The sequence below is a fragment of the Staurois parvus genome, unplaced genomic scaffold, assembly GCF_062004578.1.
Source record: "Staurois parvus isolate SC_StPar_1 unplaced genomic scaffold, SC_StPar_1.0 ptg000136l, whole genome shotgun sequence".
Classification (NCBI taxonomy): Eukaryota; Metazoa; Chordata; class Amphibia; order Anura; family Ranidae; genus Staurois; species Staurois parvus.
In genome coordinates, this window is record NW_028317932.1 from 12731169 (window position 1) to 12758635 (window position 27467).

The window sequence follows — 27467 nt, forward strand, 5'->3', positions numbered from 1 at the left end:
CCATGGCTTGTTTAGGGGGCAGAGGGCCACTGGACCCATTAACTGGATAAGCTGGAGTTGACAGTTCCTTACCATTACATACACAGAAATGCTGCTTCTGTAAAATCAATGTTTTAGGATTTGAATGTCTGACATGAGCAAACAACTTTGGCCCAACAGCCAGTAAATGCATAATGAAACACAACCATACCACCATATCATACATATAAAAAACTGTTCTCAGTACCCTAAGTTACAATATCCCACGCAAAAGTAAAGGATAAGCAGAACACCACAAGCGTTCTGTTGGAATGGACAAAGATCGTGGTAAGAATGTGCAGGAGGAACGGGACCCAACAATAAAGATTTAAGAGGCTGTGCAGCACTAAGCAAGCCAAGCAGCAAAGATCTCAGAAGAATGGGGAGCGGCCAGTGTGCGCTTTGTCAGGGGAGAAGAGAGAGAACACGGGAGTCTAACAAATGTAAATTTTATGAGTTTCCAACTAAATGTCTTATTTCTACCATAAGGATGCTTCCAGAATGCTACAAATAAAAGTTATTCACCTTCACATCAAATGTTTTATTTCTCCCACGCTAGGTAAGAAACTGACATCTGTGGCAAACTGCTTTTGAAAGGCAGAGTATTAAAAAGAAATTAGGGAAATGAATGTACAAAAGACACATTAATGTAGCTCTATATTCATTAAAATAATTAAGTGTAGTTTTTAAAGCAACATACAAAAGTAACTGAATTTTACTTGTATTAGCTTCCAGCAATCCCCAGCACCACTCAGCTGGGGGAAAGAGGGGAGGTACTAGGAGCCAAACAGGTGTGCTGCATGTAAAATGTGCAGACAAGTACCAAGCTGGAGGAAGAATGAAAAAGTGGCGACAGACTCAGTTTCCCATCCCACACACACACACACGTATGTTTTCCATTTGGCTATGGTCAGTGTCACTACTGGTAGCATGAGGCGATAGCTGAACCCTACAGAGGTTGCACAGACAGTCCAACTCCTCACGGATGGCCGTGTCTCCCAGCACAGTCTCAAGAGCATGGAGGAGATTCCAGGAGACAATTACTCTAGGAGAGCTGGATAGGGACACAGAAGGTCCTTAATTCATCAGCAGGACCGGTATCTGCTCCTTTGTGCAAGGAGGAACAGGATGAGCACTGCCAGGGCCTTACAGACAAACCTCCAGAAGGCCACTGGTGTGAATGTCTCTGACCAATCAGAAACAGACTTCATGAGGGTGGCCTGAGGGCCCAATGTCCTCTAGTGGGCCCTGCTCTCATTGCCAAGCACCATAGAGTGGATTGAAATTGGCCATTGAACACCAGAATTAGCAGGTCAGTTACTGGTACCCTGTGCTTTTCACAGATGAGAGCAGGTTCACCCTGAGCACATGTGACAGATGTGAAAGGGTTTGGAGAAGCCGTGGAGAATGTTATGCTGCCAGTAACATCTGACTGCCATTAGGTATCGGGATTCAATCTTTGGAACCATTGTCAGACTATGTTGGTGCACGACAATGCCCGGCCTCATGCGGCGAGAGTATGCAGGCAGTTCCTAGAGGATAAAGGAATTGATACCACTGAATGGCCTCCGCGCATATGTATATATACATATATATACACACACACACACACACACACACACACACACACACACACACACACACATATATATATATATACACATACATACATACATACATACACACACACACATATATACACACGCATACAAACTAGATATTTCACGTCAACTGTTAGTGTTGTTATAACAAAGTGGAAGCAACTCAACCATGAAGTGGTAGGCCACATAAAATGACAGAGATGGGTCAGCACATGCTGAAGTGCACAGAAGTCACTCTCTGTCTGCAGAGTTAATATTAGCTAAAGACTTCCAAACTTCATGTGGCCTTCAGATTAGCACAACAGTGCGTAGAGAGCTTCATGGAATGGGTTTCCATGGCCGAGCAGCTGCATCCAAGCCTTACATCACCAAGTGCAATGGAAAGTGTCAGATGCAGTGGTGTAAAGCACGCCACCACTGGAGTCTAGAGCAACTCTGGAGTGACGAATCACACTTCTCTGTCCGGCAATCCGATGGACGTGTCTAGGTTTGGTGATTGCCAGGAGAACGGTACTTGCCTGACTGCATTGTGCCAAGTGTAAAAAGTTTGGTAGAGGGGGGATTACGGTGTGGGTTGATTTTCAGGGGTGGGGCTTGGCCCCTTAGTTCCAGTGAAGGGAACTCTTAAAGAGTCAGCATACCTAGAAATTTTCACCTCCTGCCACCTGTAAAAGCAATCCAGCAGCTAATTAACCGTTTGAATGGCTTTTATTTCAGTAATGCAACTTAAAAGGTGAAACTAATATATGAGATAGACTCATTACATGCAAAGCAAGATAGTTCAAGCTGTGATTTGTCATAAATGTGAAGATTATGGCTTACAGCTCATGAAAACCCCAAATCCACAATCTCAGAAAATTAGAATATTGTGAAAAGGTGCAATATTCTAGGCTCAAAGTGTCCCACTCTAATCAGCTAATTAAGCCAAAACACCTGCAAAGGGTTCCTGAGCCTTTAAATGGTCTCTCAGTCTGGTTCAGTAGGAATCACAATCATGAGAAAGACTGCTGACCTGACAGTTTTGCAGAAAACTATCATTGACACCCTCCATAAGGAGGGAAAGCCTCAAAAGGTAATTGCAAAAGAAGTTGGATGTTCCCAAAGTGCTGAATCAAAGGACATTAATAGAAAGTTATGTGGAAGGGAAAAGCGTGGAAGAAAAAGGTGCATATATGTACGTTACTGGGTCTTCAAGTGGGTAAAAATACAAGGCACAATGCAAGCTTTGAGATCTTTAATCAATTGTTCAAATCTAGTTTACAACCGATGAGACCTGCCAGTACAGTACAGAAATAGTGAATTACTATAAAAATTAACTACCCTGCCCAATCCTTAACATTACGTAGAGGAGACCTCAGATTTCTAGTTTTCAGAAACAAGGTGGTAAAAAAATAGGTAGCAATGTTTCAATATTTTATAAAATATGGTATGTGAAGGGGAACACGTAACAAAAGTAGACATTATTCCAAACTGTTTAAAAAAAAAAAGTTTGCATTTCCATTTTTTGCAGCCAGAGAACAGATCGTGGCAGGATACAAGCCTTCTATTGTAAGCACAAAGCAGAGGTTTCTAAGCTGTCAGAAAGTCAAATGTTCATTGTCTGGGCACAGGTGCACTTTACTGTAACAGAGAAAGCTGTATCCACCTGGATGTGCAAATTTCAAGAACAGAAGTGAAGAAATGCAAATGTATTGGCAGGCAAAATTATATATACACACACACACACACACACCATATGCATTTTATCTCTGTATTTAGCAGTTTGTCTGGAATTCATCTTTGAAAAAAAAAAAAAAACAATGTCCTCATATCCTTACGCCTCCTAACAACTAGGTAGGAAATAGTCACAGGACTAACTATGAACCCTATGCACTGTGAGGCATACCAAAGTGTCTTCATTACAACTACATTATTTCCTCACATACCCTGTGGGATTTGTTACTATGCAGGAGAGGCGCTCGGCTGAGACAAACCATGTGTACCATCTGGGAAGTCTTGCACAAAACCGCACAAACAACTTCCTCATTTCATTCCTCAAGAGCGCGTAGCACAACTGACACTGCAATGGATTTAGGAAGAAAGCAAAGAAACCACAACTGAATAATAAAAAAAACCAAACAAGAACTTAAACTGAAATTTATATATTATTTCACCTGCCAAAGGACTTGTAATTCTGTTCAGCCATCTAGTGGGTCAGGCTCCCCTAGCAGACAGCACAAACAGGTCCTTGACCTCCACTACAGATAAGAAACCAAGAGAGTTAGAATTAACTCACAGAATGACTAAACATATTATTGTTGCACACAACACAAAAAAGAAGGAACTGTGATCCTCCTGGCAGTTCAGGCAAGCATTCTTAACATATAGTAACATAACTGTTTAATTGAGCTTCTTGAATTAATAGTCCAATGGTTCTCACTCTCAACAGCATCCCAATGTTGTAGCCTTCATCCTTCCTTGCCTAGTTATACACATTCAGCATTATTATATATATATATATATATATATATATATATATATATATATAAATAAAAAACACACACACACACACACACACACACACACACACACACACACACATATATATACACATACATACACACACACACAGTCAGGTCCATAAATATTGGGACATCGACACAATTCTAACAATTTTGGCTCTATACACCACCACAATGAATTTGAAATGAAATGAACAAGATGTGCTTTAACTGCAGACTGTCAGCTTTAATTTGAGGGTATTTACATCCAAATCAGGTGAACGGTGTAGGAATTACAATAGTTTGCATATGTGCCTGCCACTTGTTAAGGGACCAAAAGTAATTGGACAATTGGCTTCTCAGCTGTTCCATGGCCAGGTGTGTGTTATTCCCTCATTATCCCAATTACAATGAGCAGATAAAAGTTCCAGAGTTCATTTCAAGTGTGCTATTTGCATTTGGAATCTGTTGCTGTCAACTCTCAAGATGAGATTCAAAGCCATCATTAGGCTGAAAAAACAAAACAAACCCACCAGAGAGATAGCAAAAACATTAGGCGTGGCCAAAACAACTGTTTGGAACATTCTTAAAAAGAAGGAACGCACCGGTGAGCTCAGCAACACCAAAAGACCAGAAAGACCACGGAAAACAACTGTGGTGGATGACCAAAGAATTCTTTCCCTGGTGAAGAAAACACCCTTCACAACAGTTGGCCAGATCAAGAACACTCTCCAGGAGGTAGGTGTATGTGTGTCAAAGTCAACAATCAAGAGAAGACTTCACCAGAGTGAATACAGAGGGTTCACCACAAGATGTAAACCATTGGTGAGCCTCAAAAACAGGAAGGCCAGATTAGAGTTTGCCAAACGACATGTAAAAAAGCCTTCACAGTTCTGGAACAACATCCTATGGACAGATGAGACCAAGATCAACTTGTACCAGAGTGATGGGAAGAGAAGAGTATGGAGAAGGAAAGGAACTGCTCATGATCCTAAGCATACCACCTCATCAGTGAAGCATGGTGGTGGTAGTGTCATGGCGTGGGCATGTATGGCTGCCAATGGAACTGGTTCTCTTGTATTTATTGATGTTGTGACTGCTGACAAAAGCAGCAGGATAAATTCTGAAGTGTTTCGGGCAATATTATCTGCTCATATTCAGCCAAACGCTTCAGAACTCATTGGACGCCGCTTCACAGTGCAGATGGACAATGACCCAAAGCATACTGCAAAAGCAACCAAAGAGTTTTTTAAGGGAAAGAAGTGGAATGTTATGCAATGGCCAAGTCAATCACCTGACCTGAATCCGATTGAGCATGCATTTCACTTGCTGAAGACAAAACTGAAGGGAAAATGCCCCAAGAACAAGCAGGAACTGAAGACAGTTGCAGTAGAGGCCTGGCAGAGCATCACCAGGGATGAAACCCAGCGTCTGGTGATGTCTATGCGTTCCAGACTTCAGGCTGTAATTGACTGCAAAGGATTTGCAACCAAGTATTAAAAAGTGAAAGTTTGATTTATGATTATTATTCTGTCCCATTACTTTTGGTCCCTTAACAAGTGGGAGGCACATATGCAAACTGTTGTAATTCCTTCACCGTTCACCTGATTTGGATGTAAATACCCTCCAATTAAAGCTGACAGTCTGCAGTTAAAGCACATCTTGTTCGTTTCATTTCAAATCCATTGTGGTGGTGTATAGAGCCAAAAATGTTAGAATTGTGTCGATGTCCCAATATTTATGGACCTGACTGGAGAGGGAGAGGGAGAGTGGGGGGGGGGGGGGGGGGAAGAGAGAGAGAGAGAGAGAGAGAGAGAGAGAGAGAGAGAGAGAGAGAGAGAGAGAGAGAGAGAGAGAGAGAGAGAGAGAGAGAATGAATCACAGGATCGTACTCCATCTTTTCCAGACAGGCAAAACCCGCCTCCCCGAGACAGGCAAAACCCGCCTTCAAGTTTTTTCTTTTTTTTTTTTTTTTTTGACTCACTGACCTTTTTAGCATAATTCATTATAGCCTGAACTAAGCTTTATCCAACATTCTCTGAGAGCTTCTCAAAATGCTTATAAAATAGTGGTTGCTTATTAAAAGAGAGTAGATGAGTGTAAAGTAGGCAATCAGCTAGTGGCGACTAGTCTTTCAATAGAGATCAGACAGTCTGGATTCTTGTCCCACCGATCATATTTCCTGAAAAACCGCTTTTAACATTAGTTGCATTAGTACAATAATTAAAGTGACACAAAACACTGGTTAAAAAAAAAAAAAAAAAAAAAAAAAAAAAAGTTATATGCAATTATGTATTCTTAAATGGAACAAGTAACTTCTACTGCCCTCAACCTTCTCCAAATTCCTTTTTTTTTGTTGCGATGATCCAACTTTCTGGTTGGAGGGTGGCTACATTCATTCCCCATGGCCCTGCTGTATGTAGTAATGTAGCCACCCTCACTCCCAAGATGGACTATTGACTACGGGATGTGTAATGTGCATTGAGAAGTGCACTGCTTGCTCCAAGCCAACAGAAGTGGGTGGAAGGAGATGTTTGGGAACTCATGAAGGGAGGTTACAAGCAGGTAAAACTCAGTAAAACTGGTGGCCATACACTGATCGAAAATCATCTGGTCCCTCCCTTTGATCAATGTCAAGATAATTGTTAAATTGACTTCTGACGAAAGGACACAGGACATTTTCTGACCAGCAGCTGCAGCCACTGTGATATATTATGACAAAGTATTCAAGTCAAACACTGCACATTAAAAATACACCATCACCAACATTAATCATGGTGGTGGTAGCATCATGCTGTAGAGATGCTCCTCTGTACTAATCCCTAGAAGGCTTGGAGGGGAGAATAAATACACAAAAATACAGAGAAATCCAAGAGGAAAATATAATGCAGTCTGCAAGATACCGGAGCCTTGGGGGAAAGTTTGGCTTACAGCAAGACAATGATCCATAAGCATACATCAAAGCCTGCACAAGTATGGCTTAAAACAACAAACTTTGAAGTGTATCTGAAGTGAATGAAAACCCAAAAATGTGAGTTGTCACTGAAGGATGGAGATGGGAGGTCTGGCAATAGGACACTTGTTTTTGGCAGCAACTGTGTCTAACAGGATATTTCATTCGTTGTGGAGACATGTCCTTGCAAAATCCTGTTGTGTCTAAGGGACAAGAAGGAATATTTATCTGATACCCAGATGACAATAAATCTGGCAGAAGTTTTACCACTGCACCTTCCTGATTCCCTTTTCTGACCTCTGCATTACTGCTTCTCTTAGGAGCAATAGGAGGTTGACTCCACAACACCCTGAAGGACCTCATGGAGGCTGCAGTGCTCGGGTGGGTTCTTCTGTCACTGGGAGCTACCGCTTAGGATTTTTTGAGAGACTGTCAGGGTCACTTAAATTACTATAACCAATGGTTTGCCAGTGCAAGACTGGTCTCTATAACTGCTGTATTCAAAGTGATCTGTTCTTTCCATCTGCAATGCTTCAGATAAAAGCCTCAACCACACTTGCTGTTAATACAGACAGCGTCCTTGGTTGCCTAGTGCCAACACATTCTGCTCAGCATAAATGAAGGCCACATTCTGTATATGTGAGTGCAACAAGCGTCGCAGATTTCCAGGCAACTTCTTCAGTTTTTATTTATTTCCAAGGAAGCCCTGCTCTCATGGCCATAGCACAACCAACCTCCTGAGCACAGAGGTGTTTGGAGAGTAAGAATGTCATCATTTCACTGGCTAATATTCATCTATGGTCGCTTAAATTGCCTTATACTTGACGATTTACCTTACAGAGTCTTACAACAGCCTCTCTTGACATGCTAATAGTTATTGTTTGTCCTGTAACACCTTTGTACAAAACAGTATAGTGCAATTCTTTGGAGCGGATGTGTTTGTGTCAGCTCAATCCATGACTTACTGTATCATTTGTTTCTTCAGGAACTCTTGAACCCTCTGTTCTACTTATTGTCTCAATGAAACCTCTTTTTTTTAATCAAAAGTCACCACTGAACCAAAGCACAACCAACTTGTATGTTGTTGTGCACACTCACAGTACATTAAGGCATCCCCCCCATTAACTCTACAGGATGAGGAATAAAAAGTTCACTCCTCGCTCCAACAGGCTCCAAGGTCATTGGTGGTCCATCATCCAACGTATAATACAAGGCCAATCTTGCACTGTACCTGGTGCCAGCTGAACATATGGAGAGGGTCTGCTAAAGTGAAGAGTAAGGGAAGTTTTTCACTGTATTCCTCAACCCCTAAAAAGTTAATGAACATCTGAACCTTAAAACAGTGGACCCTGCACACAAAAAAAACCAAAACAAAACAGGTCTAGGTGCATTCAAATAAAAGCATAGTCTAGTAATGGAGGCATCCTGTCCAGAACCACACAGTCTCCTGTTCTTTATACGAAGTATATGGTAATGTGGTGCAAGAGGCAGCCCCTGCTCTATTTATACTATGATCAGCGCTTGTACGTCTTTCTGGACAGAATTCTGTTCTTTTAGCCGACAGACTAGCATTGACAGGAATGTACATAAGGAATATAGGCAGAAACAGTTCAAAGGGAAAATATAATTTGGTTAAAAAAGTATATAGATATATAAAATATGCATTTCCAGACAAGACATTATGTATTTTTAATAAAAATGGCATTATGTCAATCTGTAGTCAGCCATGAATGTTCATATTCCTCCTCCTTGAACCAGAAAACAGTGTTCATGCCAGTTCACATATATGCAGATTGGATGCAGTTTGAACCACATCCAATCCACATGACATGTGAAATAACATTGCTTCTTATGGTGCCAGTTCACATATGTACCGTTGACTGGCAGTGTGGATTCAGTGGAGAATAAAAAGTGTCATGTACAATTTCTGAGCATTGAGGTCGGGATCAGGTGCGGATTACAGGCTACTGACTTGTATGGGAACTGTTTCTAAACTGCACATGTGTGAACAGGATAAAATCCTGACCTGAACCTGACATGAACTGCTGAACAACTACTGTGTCAATTAGCTGTGAAACCTGAGCTTCAATCTGCACCGCACATATGTGAATGAGCTACAGACAAGACATCCTAGACTCCTCATCTATTTATTACAGGTAATCATATATCACCGTCAATTTACATAGTGCTTTACATACATTGTAACATCAGACCCTGCCCGGAAGGAGCTTGCAATCTAAGGTCTCTAATGTGGGGTATACACTGAGAAAAAAATCAGAAGAAAAATTTCATAGGAAAGAAGCAAAGAACGATCGTTCAATCTTTGTACAGTGTGTACACAACTTTCCAAAACGAAAATTCTCTAAGATTTTTCTCGCAAGTGAATAGAACGATTTTCGTTTAACCTTATCTTTAATGTTTATCTTTCAGACATGAAACACTGCGCATGATCAGAAACAATCTATGCTACAACATTTCTACGGTAAAAAAAAAAAAAAAAAAAAAAAAAAAAAAAAAACTTTGCCAGCCGAGAAATTTCGAATTGGTACTATTCTCGGGTTTGACTTGCTGTGAAACATTAAGGAAAATCGGACGATCGTTTACCCGAATTTCTTATCATTTGTACGCAGCCTAACTCACATTTATTCATACACATATTAGGGCCAATTTAGACAGGATCCAAATAACCTATCAACATGTCTTTGGAGTGTGGAATGAAACCGGAGTACCTGGAGGAAACCAATGCAGGTACATGGAGAACATTACTGTCTCACCAATTGTCTCAGATGTCTACACAGATCATGAAGTCAAATTGTACTCAGCCTTCCAACAGTTTTGCAATGTAAGCCCCTGATCACATCAAAGCCAATTTTGAAATCGTGCAACTTACATTGAAGTTGCACGATTTGAAAATCAGGTGACCTGCCGATTTCAGTTGCGATTTGCAAGACATCTGACACAAATGTCTATGCAAATCGCAACAAAAGTAGTGCATGCACTACTTTAGAAGTCGGTGCAGCTCCGACCAAGTCGGAGCCGCACCAATATGACAGCTCTAATAGTGGACAATAGGGTGCAACTTGGCATACGATTTGCAAGTCGCATGGCATTCAAATCACATGCCATGTTGCACCTGATGTGACCGGGGTGTAAGTGTGCTACTCTAATGTTACATTGCAAAAATCGGCACTGCTGAATGCTGTCTGAAATGTTAGGTTACCAGCTGTTATACCAACCCTTTAATGTAAATCATAAACCCAGAACACAAAGTTCAGATCAGGACAGTCAGAGAAATGTCAGAAGTCTTATCTGCATGCCTGTTCCAGATTGGTGACCCATAGAAGTCAGAGAGCTATCATAAGATCCAGGGAACTGTCATATTTAAGGACTATGTAAACTCACATTTCATATTCCTGATATGTGCCGTCTGTACCATGTACTTGTATGAAAAAGTATCTTATTCTCTTTGTATTGCTTCCTTTGTGTGAAATCCCTGGAGTTCCTGCCAGTCCCTCTGCTTTCCTATTAAAAACAGAGCACACTAGGCATGACAGCACACTGTGGTCAGTTCTCTACCTGTGTTGGGAACTCAGTCTGCTCTCCTCCAATCATCAGACATTTCCTGACACCCCCTCCTCACACACAGCCTTTCACTGGTAAGATTAGTGTACTGCCATTTCTCCTCCTTCAGCTCCTATGCAGCTGAGATCAAGAGTATGTGATAACTTTTTTATTTTTTTTTTTTTTTTATTTTAGGAGGGCAGCTTCCATGGGTTTGAGAAAAATTTCTAGTTCATAAAAGGAAAAAAAAAAAGAAAAAAAGTCAGCTGACATTTTTTTTTAACTCCTTTTGCGCCTTTTTTATGCTATGACAGCGGCTACACAAGATCTGCTTCCTAATTAGTCTCTGCAATCCATCTTAAGCTAGGATGTTAAAACATAAAACATTTAAATCCATCTGCATCCTGTTTATATTCATAAGGGTTAGATCAGAGAGGCGATAGAGATTTGCAATGAGTATCTACCATGTTAAGCACCTGGATGAGCCACTGGGAACAGAGGCAAAGCCTAAGGAATGCTTATATTATACATTTGTAAACAGCTGAATTCAGAGGGGTAGAGATAAGTATTTTAAAGAAAATACACACACACACACACACACACACACACACACACACACACACACACACACGATATCAGCCGACAGCGGGCTTTAGCTGTCAGCTGAAAACAGGTCACAGGAGTGCAGAACGAAATGCACTCCTCTGATCCTCAGAAGTATAGCCAAAATAGCTTTGGCTATACTTCTCCCTTAAAATCAAGCTCACAACTGCTGCAGCAGCGAACTTGAAGCTGGCTAGGAGATAAAAGAAAATGAGCGGCCTAAGCACTCCGGTGTCTACAGCCTCACTGATGTATATCTGCAGTGGAAGACCTCAGGCACTACTGGCTCCGATTGCTAGTCTAAGCAGATCTGGTTTGAGTCAGATTTGAGCAGAGCACCATAGAAAAATTAGACTCGTTTCCCATCAGATCCACCTTCCTTTTGATTGACCGTGCATGGCAGTGGGTGGATCCATAGCTATTATATAGTCCAACACTGCTGTCCACTGTCAATCAAAAAGCAAGGCGAACATGATGGGGAACTAGTCAGTCACTCATTTTCCCATCAGGCTTCACCCACCCAACAGGAGCTTTGGCCGTGGGGGCCAAATCTCCCCTATCAGGTCTGTCTCCTTGTTGGCCCATTTCCCAAATCAGGACATTGCCAGTATCCCTGCCCCTTTTTTACATTTAGCTTTTGGCCAGAGAATCTCCCAGCCAACAGCTAAATGTAGCTAGGGATACAGCCCTATGTGGGGCTCCCCAGCGCAGCTCAGAGCTAGTCTTAAATACCGCCAGTTTCCTAATCTCAGCATGTGATAGCGACAAGTTCTTTAAAAGTGTCAGGAATGTTACCAAAAATGTGAGAAAAAAATAATATGCCTGAATTAGGTGCAGGTACTTTGAAAGAGACCTACCACCAGAAAAATTACTTATATGCTTTAATGAATTCCCCAAAATATGTCCAAGACAGCATTTAAAGCTGTATAGCATATTATCAATAGTTAAATTTTATCCAATGTACGGTAAACAGCTGTTCCTATATAATTATTCTGGTTCTCATCTGTTTTCATGGGAACAGAATGTTGACAGATTTTCTCTTTTCTCTGAAGATTTGTTCACCTATTTAAAAACTGCAGCGGATTTCAACCAGGTCCTCTATTAAAAAGCAGTATGTGAGCTTGTAGGTCTACTGGAGATAGGTGTCCGCAGGATTGGAGCAGATAACCTGGCCCCTTGGATATAAAGCTTTAATAAAGCACAAACAGCATTTTGACCCAATCCCACACGAATCCGCTGACATCAGCATTATGGTGTGTGAAGCCTGGCAGTTTGGGGTAACAATAGCAAGCCCCTGCACTAGAATTATTATTATTATACAGGATTTATATAGCGCCAACAGTTTGCTCAGCGCTTACAATATAAAGGGAGACAATATAGCAACTAAAGAATAAAATCATCCAGGATAATCAGCAATATACAGATCACAAAAACGGGAGTCCGCAGGTATGTTGAGGAATGTAATGCTACCAAAAAAAAAAAAAAATTTCACTATAAACTAACTTATCTAAAATATTTTTATAATGTAAACCTTGCAGCCAGTCGTTTACTATTGGTATTATTTGCACTGGTGTGTAAACTAAGCTACACCTTCACTTCAATAAAAGAGAAAAACAAAACAAACTCACTAAGCTTACAACACCCTTCAAATAAAAGGTTATGAATATACACTATGGCTCAGAAGGTTTATTTAACTAGAACCATAAAACAAAAATCCAATATAATAAAGTGTTATACACACTTTAGCTCTGGTTTTACACGCAGTGATAGTAAAGTAAAATTCCAAGTTTACGTCGACTTTAAAAACCCTTTGAGGACCAAGGGACGTATTTGTCCCATGTTTTTAATTGCCTGTATCATCTGATTAAGAACTTAAAATACTTTTTTTTGGTTTGAGTCAAAATATTAGTTCTTACCAACAAATGGATCTAGCTTTTTGCCAATTATTTCATGAAATGGCTTAGTTACAGCAACTGAAGTGTACGAACTTTAAAAACAAAAAATTTATTCTTTTGGTGTTCCGTAATCTTATGGTCCTCAAAAGGTTAAAAAGCTCATTTGGGCCACCTTGGCCCAAACAAACTGTTTAAACAGTCAAGGTAGAATTCTTTAGGTAATTTCACAAAGATAACCCCACTACTTGTCCATTTATGTTTCCCGTTTTTCAAAAGCTGCCAACAGGCCCACATAAGTGTACACACTGCTCTATTTAGGGTTAATGTACACGGGACATTTGGAAAACACTGCTGAATGATGGAAACTGACTGCTGGAAAACGTAGGTTAAAAAACATCTGTTTAGCCGCGTTTGCATACTGCGTTTATGCACGTTTGCATTTAGAAGTGTTGTTTAAAGATAACATCAGGAGACCTTCCAGAATGCCCAGAATGCACTGAAAAACAGTAAAAAATTAACTATTTCAGAGAATATTTATTTATCTATTTTGAGAGAAATAGAGAAAGCAGAAGCAGAGAGAGCAGTATATGTTGAGATGACCTGTCTTTTGTGGTTGTAGTCACTATGGATCCCATCATCAGAATAATGCGGCATGTTCTACCATTTTTTCCTTCATGCAAAACCTGGAACTGACTGCGCTGGTGTACTAGGTCCGTTTGAATACATGGAAAACACTTTGCATGCATTTCTGATGATGAAAAAAGGCTCTGGACAGCATTTGGATATGGAACAGTTAAAAACGCTTCTAAATGCAAACGCTTATATAAAACGCAGTTATCTGCGTTTTCAAGTGTTTGAAACGCTGATAAAATCTACTCCTGAACGCAAGTTTGGGGCGTTTAAAAAAAAAACGACTGTAAATGACAGTGTACATGGACACATAGGAAAACATTAGGCAGAGTTCAGGGGCTGCTGTAAAAAACAAAAAACAAAAAAAAAAAAAAAAAAAAAAAAAAAAAACACACACACAGAAAAGCTCCTGAACATCAGTTTATCAGCTGCAGTGTACATGAGCCCTTACATGCAGCTTACTGCAGGCAAGGACAGATAATCTGCTCTAAACACCTGCTTGATTTAAAGACAATATAAAACTTTTCTACCTGTACCTTGTGTTTTCCACCAGGATAAAGATGTGCATTGATAATGTTTCATGATGTCATTTGGTGCCCTGTACGCACATTCTACAGTAGTGTAAATCTTCACATGCCTGCAGTTTCTGTTTGTGTTCACACATGAGGTATGGCACTGGACAGGTAATGTATGGCCTCTGTCTGTAGTGTGACAAATTGATACTTCCTGTGAAGAATCTATATATCTCACAACTCCTGGGTCTCCCAGTCTAGTGCTCTTCAGGTGAGAGATAATCAGTCATTAGATCTGACAAAGACACAAGCAGGCAGATTAAAGTGGAAGTAAAACAAACAAAGGGGTTGTAAACCTGAGGATATGAAGTATGAACAAAGCAAATCCCTATTGTGTGTACTTGCTTCAATCCAGAGCAAGTTTCATTTCTGTCTGCTTCCCCGTTCCACCTCCGACAAGTTTTCTGACACCAAGAGATAAAAAGGTGATCGGGGAGGGAGCTCCGGCATACAGCCTGTGATTTACAGCATCAGCTCTGTTCCTGTGTACTGTGTGAAAAGGGTGGGGGGGTTTCTTCACTCTAAACTGCTCTCACTGAGCTCTGCAGTGTAACCTCACCTCCTCATCCCCTGCTTTCTGAAAGCTCATACAAGCTGTATAAAGTCTGGACTTTGCACAGCTGTAGAGAGGGCTGCAGATAAATAGGTACAAATTATGTAGGATGATTAGTTTCATCTAAGTGTATCACCTGAGGCGAGTCACTTCACTGGGTATATGTAAGTGTTTACAACCACTTCAATAAAGATCACCATATAACCCGTCATTACATTAGCATATCCATGTCTGCAAAGCAGCACAGAAGAAATGGTGAGGCAGGGATTGTGACCCAGAACAAGAAGTTGCCTGCCCGCCTGCCTTTTAGCAAACAGACAAGCGAGGTGAATGAAAACATGGATACAGGGGAATCAAAGGGTAAGGCAAACAAACACTACGGAATATAACTACACTAAATACTGTTCTGTGCTAACAGCCTGCTCTCAACACAGTGAGTGAGCTGCCCTTAAAGTGGCTGTAAAAGCTTTGTTTGCTCTGGGGGCACTCATGCATGCTCGCTCCCGAACCGGCCCTGTATGCTCATAAGACATACAGAGCATAGCTCAGCCCCGTCCCCTCCTCACTGGCTGTGATTGACAGCAACAGGCAGTCAATGGCTCCCGATGCCGTGTCTCAGCCAATAAGGAGAGAGACCCGGGAGAGTCGCTACTCTCGTGGACAGCATTGGATCACTTTCAGACTCAGGTAAGTATTGGGGGGCTGAAGGGGAGAGCTGCACAGTGAAGGTTTTTTTTACCTTTATGCATAGAATGCAAAGAACCTTCAGCCTTTAGAACCACTTTACTACAGCGCTATAGCCGAATGACAGCTACAGCGCGGTAGTCCAGTTTCGGGAGGGCGTCAAAAAGATGTCCTCCCAGAATGCGCCCCCTGCGTGATTCCAGTGGTGCGCACCCGACGCTGTCCGATTGCGGTGTCCTTTGGACACAGCTGATCACATAGCACAGTAAAATGCCCATCACAGTGGACTTTTGCCACGTGATCAGCTGTGTCCAACCACAGCTGACCACTCTGTAAATATACTTGCCAGTTATTGGCAGTACTTTTTACGCTGTGACAGCATGAGAAAAGTACTGCTGGTAACCAGCAACTGTCAAAGCTGACATCTGCACTGATAATCAGGGCACTGATTATCAGTGCTGCCAATCTGTGCCGCCAGTCAGTGCCCATCAGTACTGCCCATTAGTGCCACCTCATCAACACACATCAGCGAAGGAGAAAAATTACCTGTTTGCAAAATTTTATAATCGAAGCAAAAATTTTCAAAATTTTCTCTTTCATTTATAGCGCAAAAATAAAAAAACACCCAGTTGTGATTAAATACCACCAAAAGAAATCTGTGTAAAAGAAAAAAAAAAAAAGAAAAATTTGTCAAAGTGAAAGCTGAAAACTGGCCTGGGAAGAAGGGGGTAAAAGTGTCCGGTAGGCAAGGGGTTAACAGATCCCAGTAAATGCTTATGATCAGGAGCCCATGGGCAGGGCCTCTCATGTGACCATTGCAACAGACATTAACAGGAGTCACATGATCAAAAACTCCACCTCCGGTCTTTCAGATGCCCTTAATGGGTTTGAGAAGAGCTGAAAAGTTAACGTCTATTGTGTTTGTCCTGGGGTTTTTTTTTGGGACTTTAATTGGTCAATTACGTTCATGGGGACGGTCTAACGCAGTGCTACTTTGAAGTAGTTGTAAACCTCGGATAAGAAAAAATAACAAAGCATACCCCTCTATAGTGTGTACTTGCCTCAATCCAAACCACTAAGTGTCTTTTCTGTCTGTGCTCTCTTCCCTCTTATTTGCATGATCACCTATGACAAGTTATGCTGACATCACAGAATTGCAGGGGATGGCTCTGCCCCCCTTCAGGATACAGAAGGTGACAGGCAGCCTCAGCTGGGCATATTTTCCTATGAGACTGTGTAGAGGGTCTCAGGTCACAGATTACACTCGGCTCCCTGCTCTATGCTGTACAATGTGTGACATCAGATCCCCGCCTCCTGAACCCAAGAAATGCTGTGTAAAAATATATGATTTAGGAGTATGTAGAGGAGAGAGGACTATAGATAAACAAGTACAAAACTATGTAGGAATATTTGTTTCATCTCTGCGTGTGTCACCTAAAGCCAATCACTTCACTGGGTTTATGTAAGGGTTGTAAAAGCAGTACTAAATCCAAAACCAAAGAAATGTAATATATTGCAGCTTACCAATTCTTAGATGTGGTGGCTGCATCAGTTTTCCTAGGCTTTTTCCCTGTGTTCATCTGGTGATCTGGCCAGTAACACATCTCCGGTTTTTCGGAGCTAAAAACGCTTAAACACTCCCAAAGGCTACAAAAACGCTCCTAAAGGATTTTTTCTACATGTACTGTAAAAACGCGAACGCCCCAAAAACACTACTAAAACGCATTTTTCCTAACTTTTTTTGAGCTCATTAAAAACGCTAGTGTGCATGGAGCCTCAGGAGTGCCCCCACTGTGGATAAAGGAGCACAGTGGCACATTGGGACAGCAGCACTGTCAGTCCGGGGGGAGGAGAGTGTTACATGGAGTTTGACTTCAATGTGTTAGTGTATCTAAATCTGCTAAAACATCGAACACATTATAGGCAGTTACAACAGTTTTTTCACCTTCTGGAATAAAGTTTTTATATCAATAAAAGCTGATCGTTATTTATTTCAGGTACTTCTATAGTGCCGTCAATTTACGCAGCACTTTACATATATATATATTGTACATTCACATCAGTTCCTAACCCTCAAGGGGCGAACAATCTAAGGTCCATAACTTACATTCATACATACACATATTAGGGCCAATTTAGACAGGATCCAATTCACCTACCAGCATGTCTTTGGAGTGTGGGAGGAAACCGGAAACCCACGCAGGCACAGCGAGAACATGCAAACTCCAGGCAGGAGGTGCCGTGGCTGGGATTCGAACCAACGACCCTAGTACTGCCAGGAGGAAGTGCTAACCATTTATCCGCTGTGCTGCCCATCGTTGTAAGTGTGGTTTGTCTCATCCCTGTAACTGTTACATCTGCAAGAGAGCGTGTTTATTTGAAAACTGCAGACTTACTGGCCAGACCACCAGGTGAAAATAAAAAGAAAGAAAGTCTAAAGGAGAAAACTAATACAGCCATCACAGATTAGAATTAGTAAGCTACAATATACTAAAATCAGGTGCAGACTGAGCATTTGGAAACTTGAGCACTGCCCGAGGGCCCGGGGTCAGTAGTGGGCCCCATGAGATGCCCCTGGTACCTTTCTCATAGGCTTTTTTGAGTTTGGCCAAGGACACAGGGGCCCCATGATCCCCTATTGGCCGAGGGCCCCATGAGTTGTCAGTCCGACCCTGACTAAAATGTTTGTTTTTGGGTTTAACACGGCTTTAAAAAGAAAATCAGCAATGATTGCTCAAAACATTCTTGATAAAAAAAAAAAAAAACACAAAAACTAAAACTTTCCCCTGTATACTTTACAATCTGCTGGTTTTTAGACTCATGAAGATAAGAATCTCAGATAGATCAGTGATGTGGTGTTGATAGAACAGGTTTCAGAAGAGCTATGTACTGAGGGGCCATAGTGCTACAAACCAATCCACTTCCTGAAAAAGCTGGCCAGTAATATACAGGAAGTGGAAAACATCTCATATTGTGCCTGTTGTGATGGAAACCATCACCATTTCTATGAACTATTCACACAAGTCTTTCCTTGCATCATAAAGGCCGTGCCTCAAAGTTGCGGAAAGCTACAGTCTGTATGCTGGAAGTACTTGCTTAACAGAGATCACTTCTATTAAAAAAAAAAAAACCCCACACACAACATGCAATCAAAGAAAATAAAATCTGCTTCTAAAATGTATGAGAAACTGCCTAGTTACCACAGCATCACTATTTACCATGTACACAAATACAGATGATTCATAAAAGCCAGAACAAAAGACAAAAAAGGGCTTTCACAACCACATTTTACCTTTCACTCTGCTCTAGGAAACAACACAAAGAATCAAATGGGTCTTCCCTTAGCAACTGCATAATAATTATTTCCTAAAAAAAATAAAAATGCAAAAACATAAAAAAAACACATATGTAAAAAGCGTTTCTCCACAGAAACGATTGAAAATATCACTGACCATAAAAACTCACAAAGGCCTATCCTATTAGTCCTCATGCACACTGGATGTTTTTACAGCGGCTGTTTTTGGCTTTTGACATTTTTTTTTCTACAGCCAGTAAACCCCCCAGCATGTTATCCTATGTGTCCATGCACCCCCCCGACTGTAATCAACGTTTTTTTGGCTGGGATGTTTTTTGGCTAAAAAAAAAAACAAAAAAAAAAAACCGCACAGGACTAGTGGGTTTATAGAGGAGTTTTTTTAGCTGTAAAAACGCTCTAATGCTGAAAAACGCAGAAAACACATTAAAACACAAACTGGCGGTTTTTTATTTTTTTGGGTCAAAAAACGCAAGCACGGAAAAACACCGCTAAACGCTAATGCAAAAAAGCTAAGAAAAAAAAAGCTGAAAAACTCACGTTTTTTTTAACGTGACTTTACACAGCTAATGTTACCAGCGTTATCAAAACGTCCAGTCCAGTGTGCATGAGGGCTAAAAAGCAGAGAGGAGATAGACATATAAATCAGTGGAGGTCAACTTAAAAAGGCCAAAAGACTACATTTTCAATCACAAGTCAAGTGGAAGAACACATATATTACATTTTTCTCAAAAAAAAGGTTGGAAACAAAAAAAAAAAAAAAAAACACCACACAACACACACAAAAAGGAAAAGAAACAGAAAGACCTTAGATGTAAATGCATTACTTTACAGGTATGGTTTAAAATATGAATTGCTGTATAAGAATATTAATAAAACAAACTTATGTAACTTATGTTACTGAAAAAGCAAAGCAAGGACAACATTAAAACAGCCCAAAAGCTCTTCTAACAGAAGACATCAGTGGTGTCAAACTTAAAATGGCCAAAGGGCTGCATTTGCATTCAAAAGGAGTGGAGGGCCACATATACCGTGTTTCCCCGAAAATAAGACACCGTTGCGTTTTGTTTTTTTTTGAGCCCAAAAAAAATAAAAATAAATAAAACACCACATTAGGTCTTATTTTTTTAATGTACAGGTGTGGACGGGGGTGCAAAATGTGAGCTGTAGGTAGTTGAGGGTTACTATAGAGAGGGCTGGCAGTTGTGAGCTGCAGTCAGGTGTTGCAGAGGTGAATTGACAGGTGAGTTTTAGAGAGGGGATGCAGAGGCGAGCTGTGGCCAGAGGGGGGATGCAGAGGCGAGCTGTGGCCAGAGGGGGGATGCAGAGGCGAGCTGTGGCCAGAGGGGGGATGCAGAGGCGAGCTGTGGCCAGAGGGGGGATGCAGAGGCGAGCTGTGGCCAGAGGGGGGATGCAGAGGCGAGCTGTGGCCAGAGGGGGGATGCAGAGGCGAGCTGTGGCCAGAGGGGGGATGCAGAGGCGAGCTGTGGCCAGAGGGGGGATGCAGAGGCGAGCTGTGGCCAGAGGGGGGATGCAGAGGCGAGCTGTGGCCAGAGGGGGGATGCAGAGGCGAGCTGTGGCCAGAGGGGGGATGCAGAGGCGAGCTGTGGCCAGAGGGGGGATGCAGAGGCGAGCTGTGGCCAGAGGGGGGATGCAGAGGCGAGCTGTGGCCAGAGGGGGGAATGCAGAGGCGAGCTGTGGCCAGAGGGGGGATGCAGAGGCGAGCTGTGGCCAGAGGGGGAATGCAGAGGCGAGCTGTGGCCAGAGGGGGAATGCAGAGGCGAGCTGCGGCCGGAGGGGGGAATGCAGAGGCGAGCTGTGGCCAGAGGGGGGAATGCAGAGGCGAGCTGTGGCCAGAAGGGGGATGCAGAGGCGAGCTGTGGCCAGAAGGGGGATGCAGAGGCGAGCTGTAGTCAGAGGGGTGTGTGGGTTGTTTGGGATGCAGAGGCGAGCTGCGGCCGGAGGGGGGGCAGAGCTGGAGGGATTACCCCATCAACACAAGGTGTGTTGATGTTCTTTCCTGGGTTGCAGGAAAGAAAAATTTGCTCGGTGTATGGCCAGCTTTCACAACATGCTTTAGGTATAATCTTCGGCGAGATAAACAAGACTAACAAAGAATCCGACTGTACAAGCCATGAGTTTTCCCCATCTTTTCAAACTTATTGGAAAAGGGGGGTATAGTAGAGGCAAGGGAATAGAGGGGGATGGGAGTGGAGCAGGAAAGAAAAATTAAAAGAAGAGAAGGAAGAAGAGGGGGGCAGGAGACACCCCCTCACCTCACCCTCATGGAACGTCAGATTAAGTCTGGTGTCTCCAGTCGGAGCAATGAGATATTGAGCTGGACAGGCCTTCCCTTTGTTGGAGATAATAATAATAATAATTTCAGTGGAACCCGGTATTTTAATAGGTTTCACATTTGTTTTGGGTCGAGAGGAGCAAGTCCCCCCCCATATGATTTATATCCTCTATTTTGCTAAACCAAAGGGCTGTGGAAGGAGGGTTGAAGACCTTCTATTTCAGGGGGATGCAGCATTTAAGAGGTGGTGAAGAATGGATTTCTGATTCTGTGTGTCTTGAGAGGTAGCGAGGAGAGGTGCAGAAGGAAGAACCCTGGGCAATAGGAAACACCAAAGTCTGTAAATATCCGAGTGATCCGTCTGACCTCCTATAATTGTACATTTGTTAGTGCAACCCTATAACAATAAAATAGATACAGGAGAATGAGTGGCTGCAGACAACGCATTTGCTGGCAAGAACGGTGGTTCAGAAGAGGATTCGGTCGGTTCAGAAGAGGATTTGGGTGGGTCTTACCCATCACCTGCCAATTAGACAACACCATTTAAAGAATAAGTGCACTTATAAACAATGGTGTACTTTAGTTCTTTGTGAAGTGCACTTACCTCATTTTGCTGTATTTAAGCTACACCCAACACGAGCTATTCTATGTGAAACAATTTAAAATCCGTCAACAAAAAGAAAAGCTCCCTGAAACCATGAACAAAGTTTGAGCCAAATCCAGCTTTCCACGCCTGAGAAAGGGACCGTTCTGGTTCCAAACTTTTGCTCAAGGACTGCAGAAATTTCCATTCATGCTGCTGGTTTTTAAACAGGGCATTTGTTCACACTGGAACTGCTTTTCACCCTAAACAAGTCAATGGGAATTTCAAAAGCATCTTGCTGCAGCTCATTAGAGGATTCTCAAAAGCAACTCAAACCAAATTTAATTGCAAGCGGAATGCAGATGAAAGCATTCATACAAGCCCTAAGCGTGACAAAGGCAGTGGTATAAATTGGTTCTTCCCCAACCTTCTCAGACCTATAGGATAGACTTTCCTGCAGATCTGTAAAGAAAAGGGTTGTTTTTGCTTTCAGACACATGAAATGGAGGGGTTGCTAGTGAGATTTACTCCAAGCGTGCAGAGAAATTTACAGTAGGCTTGGCTGCCAGAAAAACACACACAGCAATCCTTTTAATTTTCATATTACAGGTTTTATAATAAATCACTGATGCATGCAAAGCAATTATTAATTTAAAGTGAGAACATTTCAAAATGTTGGCTTAAATTATAACTTATCTACTTCCTGCATATTAACACTTGCAACTTCATGATTATTACATTTCAACCTCTTTAAATCTGCCCCACCCTTTCAGTGCGCCTGGAAGGACCAAGTGCAGCATCCGGTTCAACTGCCTGCAGCTTTCAGTCTACGGTAGGCTGCAGCTGGATGGGCTGAACGCGGTACCATGTGGTACCCATGTTTAAGGACCTCTGCTTTCAGGAACGAATGCCTCTTACGTTTGCATAGGATGCTAAACACAAGTACCAATTGGTACAGCCACAACCTGCCATAGAGACTCTCAGGTTGCAGACAGTGGGGCACCTGTCCCTACTAAGCGCAATAAAGCGTCAGGGATGCACAGCAGCTGGATGTCCCTTTGTGCAAGGGGCCCAAAAAGACCACTCTTGTGAAAAATATTGCATTCTGAAAACAGTTTGCAGCTGATCTATGGAATGAGAGTAGAATGACTACTTTAATTTTATTTCACATGCCTTTATTAAGTATTTTCGCCAAATTTACATGCAGAGTAAGCTGTATTTTTAACATATATCACTGAGTGCCATGGTTCTTTTCTTCGACCCCAATATGACTTCAGTGCAGTAAAAGTAAACCGGTCTTACATTTCCATGATGCGGATACCTAATCAGGGTCTAGGTTGCGCCCATCAAAGTGGGCATAACCCTGGAGGGATATTTGGGGTTCTGTGTTCCATAGGGATGGACCATGACCCCGGACCTGTATAGCAGTCTGCATGCAACCACATGCATTGGACGAAGTGCAAAGCTGAGCACACGTGCAGGATCCAGTGCCCAAAGCAACATTACAAAGCGTCCCCACAGTGTGGGGTCCAGCTCCAAAGGTTATCCCAAAGTTGCACCAATGTGGATGCACTGCTCAGGGTCTATGAAGATCCAGCCTGTTCCTTGCACTGTACGATTAAAAGAATCACTTCTTTTGCCGGAACCCAGGATTTGGATTATTTTTCAGGTCTTTTAATACAAGTAGAATTTCTTTGTAGTCTCCATAAAATCCTTTTCTTTGCGTGTATTGTGAGGTCTGATTTTTTAGATCCTGACCACAGGGTCAGCTTTGCTGATCCCCCACTCAGTAGTAACTCCCAGCTCTGCTGATCCTCCTCTCTCTCTGGTCCCAAGTCACCTCCCGCTATATTTCTCCCATGCTGCGCACCAAGTGTGACATTGCTAGTTTCTCCTGCTCTGGTCCCCCAGCTCTGCTGATCCTCCTCTCTCTCTGGTCCCAAGTCACCTCCCGCTATATTTCTCCCATGCTGTGCACCAAGTGTGACATTGCTAGTTTCTCCTGCTCTGGTCCCCTAGCTCTGCTGATCCTCTGCTATTCAGTCCTTTCACTGTGGTCCCTGCTGACATTCAGCTATAACGTTCCCATGTTGCGCACCACGTATGCCCTCTGCTAGCTGCTCTGCTCCAGGTTGGACCTCGCTCACCTTCCTGCTGCTCCATGCTGCACACCAGATGTGATGTCTGCACCGGACACCCCCAGAATATATGTACACATAGCTGGATGTGACTACTGATGACGTCTTTCTGGTTCCCTTGTTGATTTCCCAGCGAATTCTGGGATCTCTCATACCTGTAAATCCTCCAAAACAAAGCTAAATCTGAATTAAAGCCTGCATGTGCTGTTAGCAAGCTTTGCCACAGATTTCTAAAAGGAGGCTTTGGAGACGCTCTGAAGTGTCAAGTGACATGGCGTATAATTTTTGAACCAACGCAAAGCAAACGCAACAGTGCGAACAGGACTGTAAGGTAACTATTTTTTTTAGTGGCAGGTGCTTTTACTGGCGGTCACAGTGCTTTTAAAAACATGTCAAATGCCATATTCTGAAGCAAGTGTAAACGAGGCCTAAAGGTTGCATACATTCTTCTGACCACAATGCATGGGGCACTTTCCTATTTGATCCATGATGAATTAGATATAGTAAGGGTTTCCCCCGAGACCTAAAAATTTTAGGATTTCCCTGGGAAAGAAAAAAAAAATTGAGAAAAAGGCTGTTCTAAAGAGTGGTACCAGAACATTTGCCTTCTCACAAATCTAGGAGAATGTTGCTCATAGATCATTAGTCTGAAACTTATTGTATAATATTCTGGTACCAAATAAACTTGGCCAAACACAATTATGATCCAATCATACCTCACAATGTTCTTTGACACAGAATCTACCCTAAACAACCTAAACATTGCTCAGGTCACACAAGCATCTCTGTTTTGGCTTGAGAAGGAAAGAAAAGCAGCAAACATGGTGAAAACAGTCCCATCCCAGGGGGAATTAATGATCAGACAAGGTTTTGTGGCTGGTTTAATCTCCTTCCTCCCTGAAATCTGCCTGGCAGGACTGTCAAAAGATGTCCATTGAGACTTTCTGATCAAGAGACTATAATTTCAAGTCAGGCAGTGCACATGATGCAAACAGACCCAGAGCTGCCTTTGGAATCAAGCAATCAGACAAGTTTTCTATCCTGTCCGATTGCTTTTTACCCCCAGGGTCTGTTGGGTGGGACCATCACCATCTCATATCAACCTTTATACTCTGTCACAAGCATATCATCTCAAGTGAAAACCAAAAATGCATGATCTGAATGACTAAAATGCAGCCATATGCATAATTTATTTATATATATATATATATATATATATATATATATATATATATATATATATATATATATATATATATATATATATATATATTACACATATACATACACACATACATACACACACATATATATTATACATACAACTACACTCAAAAACTTGGGTACTTCTAATAATTGCGTGTCACTGATAACACATTGCCTGCTTCTAAATATAACAACAGATTTGATCACACTTGGTCAGCATAGATACTACAGAAGTGATAGATGAATAGATATACATAACAAAACAAAATATATACATGCATACAACCTACATACATACACTATATTGCCAAAGGTATTGGGATGCCTGCCTTTAAAATGCACATGAACTTTAAAGGATTAGTTCACCGTTTGACAAAAATAATAAATGCACATTTTTTTGCATTTATTATTTTTTTGTCTGCAGGAGCCCGGAAAGATTTGCACCAGCGATCAGTAGATGGCTGATGCCATGCAGGTCTCCAGCAGACCTGTCAGAATATCTGCTTGTTGTATGGGATGTATGAGCAAGCAGATATTCTGACAGGAAGCTTCAATGAACTACCATAGCACTGTGGAGCCATTGAAAAAACTACAAGCCAAAAGCCGCTAAGGCTGCAGAACTTGTAGGCACTCATTCACAAAACACAGTGAATGAGTGACGCAACCATGTAGGCGGAGCCCCACATGGCGATGCGGTTTTCAAATCTGCCAGATAGTACGGGGAGAAGTTTCCCCGTACTGTTGGAAAGGGGTGGGGGGGGCTATGAGAACATGATCCTCAGGGTGAACTTATCCTTTAATGACATCCCAGTCTTGGTCCATAGGGTTCAATATTGAGTTGGCCCACTCTTTGCAGCTACAACAGCTTCAACTCTTCTGGGAAGTCTGTCCACAAGGTTTAGGAGTGTGTCTATGGTAAGGTTTGACAAATCGTCCAGAAGACCATTTGTGAGGTCAAGCACTGATGTTGGACAAGGAGGCCTGGTTTGCAGCCTCTGATCAAATTCATCGCAAAGGCAGGGATGTGGAAACTTTTGAAGAAACCTACTTTCCAGGGACTAAATTGGTGTCCCAATCTACTTGCCCTGATAAAAAGAAAAAAAAAAAAATTTTTTAACCAAAACCATATTTAAATCGGAGGCGCTTTATGGAATGTTGGGGGCTTTTAAAAATTAAAGGGGCTTTATGGCTACTTATACGTGTAATATTTTTAACATTACGCTGTTTATCTCCCTGCCTCTCTGCAGCACTGCACCCAAGGACTAGCAGGGAGAGGAGAGACCGTGCAATGTAAGGAGCACCAATTGGCTGCTCGTCAGGAAAGGGAGTGTCGACGTATTCTTTATTCCTTTCGCTGCCAGAGCCATTTTTGCGTTTTTTTTGCACACATTTAAAAAATCATTTAAGGCCTGAAGATTACACAAAACTCCAAAACATGATATATTTTCTGAAATCAGAGAACCTACAGGATAAAATAGCAGTAGTTAAACTTTTTTATATCACACGGTATCACAAAAGGTCTAGGAAACACAAATTTCAGTAAAAAAAATACACTTAAGTTAATTTTAGGACACAAAAACCAATAAATTCTCATTTTGTTTGTAAAATATAAAAAGATGAGATTGCATCGAGTAAAGAGATATCCAACATGTCAAACCTCTAATTTGTACGTGCTCGTGAAATGGCAACAAACTTCAGTACCCTATATTTTCTATAAGCGACACTTTTAAAACCCCTAATAGGTCATCAGTTTAGCGTTACGGAAGAGGTCTGGTGCTAGATTTATTGCTCTCATTCTAACGTGCGTGGCGATATGTAACCGTGTATCGCAATCATTGTTTTCATGTGTGGGCGCCCCAGCGTGTGCTTTTACGTTTGTGCGTGCATACATATGTGGGGGTGGGGTGTTTATATGCTTGGGTGTAACTTACATTTTTCTAAAAATAAAACATTTTTTTAACAACTTTTTTCTTAAAATCACATAGGGGACAAAAAGTCCCCTATGGGAGGATTTTTTTTGGTGACAGGTTCTCTTTTTTTGCATCCATCCCTGCAAAGGTGTTCTGTTTGAGGTCAAGACTCAGGCCAGTCAAGTTCCTCCGCCCCATCCATGTCTTTATGAACCACGCTTTGTGCACAGTCATGTTGACACAGGAAGGAGTCATCCCCAAACTGTTCCCACAAAGTTGGGAGCATGAAATTGTCCAAATTGTCTTGGTATGCTGACACATTAAGCATTCCCTTCACTGGAACTAAGGTGCCAAGCCCAACCCCTGAAAAACAACCCCACACCATAATCCCCCTTCAACCAAGTTTACACTTGGCACAATACAGTCAGGCAAGTACTGTTCTCCTGGCAACCGCAAACTCAGACATGTTCA

The 27467-nt window shown here is 41.9% G+C and overlaps 1 protein-coding gene across 2 annotated transcripts in view; it reads right to left on the reverse strand.

Moving 5' to 3' along the window:
• The window catches only part of HYCC1 (hyccin PI4KA lipid kinase complex subunit 1), a 137943-nt gene that overhangs the window by 85674 nt on the left and 24802 nt on the right, over positions 1-27467 (reverse strand). Inside the window, exon 2 of one of the 2 annotated variants that reach the window (XM_089673192.1) lies at positions 3773-3856. The exons of the other annotated variant lie outside the window; for it this stretch is intronic. The gene's annotated coding sequence lies outside the window, so the exon portion shown is untranslated. The remainder of the gene's footprint in view (positions 1-3772; positions 3857-27467) is intronic. 2 annotated transcript variants of the gene reach the window in all.